Source organism: Pituophis catenifer, unplaced genomic scaffold, assembly GCF_029215685.1.
Source record: "Pituophis catenifer annectens isolate HBS135680 unplaced genomic scaffold, rPitCat1.0.hap2 SCAF_40, whole genome shotgun sequence".
Lineage (NCBI taxonomy): Eukaryota > Metazoa > Chordata > Lepidosauria > Squamata > Colubridae > Pituophis > Pituophis catenifer.
This window is the reverse complement of record NW_027256920.1, coordinates 55001-57500: the sequence shown is the minus strand read 5'-3', so window position 1 is coordinate 57500 and position 2500 is coordinate 55001.

Here is a 2500-nt window from a genome sequence, read left to right as displayed (position 1 = left end):
TGTGTGGAGACCGGAATTGGGCAAGCTGTGCTCTCGTCTTCTGGGGGTGACATTTCTCCCTGAGCGCTGCTGGCATTAGAAAGACCATTCGAAGAAGGGTGAGGGTCGGGGTCGGGGAAGCGAGCGTCAGGTCTCGCCGCCCCGATTTTCCCAACCAAGAAAGCAGGACGCTTGAAACTGCGATGGGAGCTTGGATCGGAAGGCAAGAGATCTAGGCAAGAACGGAAGCTTTCAACTTCAAACCAGCTATGTAAAGCAACCCCTCGCACGCGACATCCATCGTGGCAGGGAAACAGAAACAGAGACGCCGGTCCGGCCGAGGCTGCCCGAGCGGCCCGGTAGACCGGGCCGTCTGTCCGTCTTTAAGTCGAAAGACGACTTTAAATCTAAAAACGGTTTTAAGTCGAAAGTGTGGGTTAGGGTTAGGGTTAGGGTTAGGGAAAAAAGTTATAGGGTTAGGGTTGGGGTTAGAGAAAACAGTTGTAGGGTTAGGGTTGGGGTTAGGGTTAGGGTTAGGGTTAGGGAGAAAAGTTGTAGGGTTAGGGTTAGGGTTAGGGTTAGGGTTAGGGTTGGGGTTGGGGTTAGGGTTAGGGTTAGGGTTAGGGTTAGAGAAACAAGTTGTAGAGTTAGGGTTAGGGTTAGGGTTAGGGTTAGGGTTAGGGTTAGGGTTAGGGTTAGGGAGAAAAGTTGGGTTAGGGTTAGGGTTAGGGTTAGGGTTAGGGTTAGGGTTAGGGTTAGGGTTAGGGAGAAAAGTTGGGTTAGGGTTAGGGTTAGGGTTAGGGTTAGGGTTAGGGTTAGGGTTAGGGTTAGGGTTAGGGAGAAAAGTTGTAGGGTTAGGGTTAGGGTTAGGGTTAGGGTTAGGGTTAGGGTTAGGGTTAGGGTTAGGGTTAGGGAGAAAAGTTGTAGGGTTAGGGTTAGGTTCAGGTTCAGGCTCAGGGTTATCATTCTGGAAATGATATTAGCAGAAGCAATGGAAGAAAGCAAAGAGAGGGAGGGAGGGATAGATATTAAACGGGATGGACGAAACGTAGGGAGCGCACACAAGACACGCGATGAGAAACCACCCGCCCAGAGAAATTCATCTCCGATTTACCGAGAAGACAGGGAGAGCAGAGAGATCGCAATGGATGGGAAACACGACGGGAAAGCACAAAATATCGGCGAGCTGGCGAGAGCAAAGATATCGAGTAGATTCAAGAGAGAAAGCGGAATTATTTGATAAACAACGTAGAGATGACCAAGAACAGGAAAGATGGAGAGATGAAAGTGGGGACGGACGACGGGAGGAGAAGAAAGAACAGCCAAAAGAGAGCCAAGTAAGAGAACAAGACGAGAAAGCGTCGAGAGAAGGAGCAGAAGAAGTTGAAGAAAGAACAAAGGGACCTAAGAACGACTTGCTCCACAAAGCAAATAGGTCAGCAAGAAATAAGAATAATTTCCTTGACTAGAAATGGACTGGATTCGGCCATTCGGCAAGAGGAAGGAAAATATGGAATAAATGAGGGAAGTTAAGATGAGAAATGAAAGGCCTACGAGAGGTTCCTCTGGGAAAACTACACCCAAAACTTTGGAGGAAGGAAGATGGCAGAAATTGTAACAAACTTTTCACTTGAAGTCAAGCTTTTCACGTCAAACCAGCTCTTTCAATCAACCCCTCGCAGCCATCCTGGCAGGGAAGCAGAAAACGGAAACACTCCGGTCCGGCCGAGGCCCGGGTAAACCGGTCCCGCCCGAGCGTCCCGGTAGACCGGGACGGCTGCCCGTCACGGACACCCCAGGGCCCCGGCGCGGGCACCGAGGCGACGGCGGAGGTCCCCGACCGAGGCCCGGGGCCCCCGCGCCGGGATCCCGTACATCCATCAAGGCGGGGAAACAGAAACACTCTAGGCCGGCCGAGGCCCGGGTAAACCGGACCCGCCCGAGGCCGTCCCGGTAGACCGGGACGACTGCCCGGCGCGGACACCCCCGGGGGCCGGCGTGGGCACCGAGGGGACGGCGGAGGTCCCCGACCGAGGCCCGCGGCGCCGGAGCCGGGATCCCGTGCATCCATCGTGGCGGGGGAAACAGAAAGGCTGATCCGGCCGGGGCCCCGGTAAGCCGGACCCGCCCGAGGCCGTCCCGGTAGACCCGGCCCTCTCCCCGTCTCGGGCACCCCAGGGGTCCGGCGTGGGCACCGAGGCGACGGCGGAGGTCCCCGACCGAGGCCCGCGGACCCGGAGCCGGGATCCCGTGCATCCATCGTGGCGGGGGAAACAGAAAGGCTGATCCGGCCGGGGCCCCGGTAGACCGGGAAGACTGCCCGGCGCGGACACCCCCGGGGTCCGGCGTGGGCACCGAGGCGACGGCGGAGGTCCCCGACCGAGGCCCGCGGCGCCGGAGCCGGGATCCCGTGCATCCATCGTGGCGGGGGAAACAGAAAGGCTGATCCGGCCGGGGCCCCGGTAGACCGGGACGACTGCCCGTCGCGGGCACCCCCGGGGTCCGGCGGGGGCACCGAGGC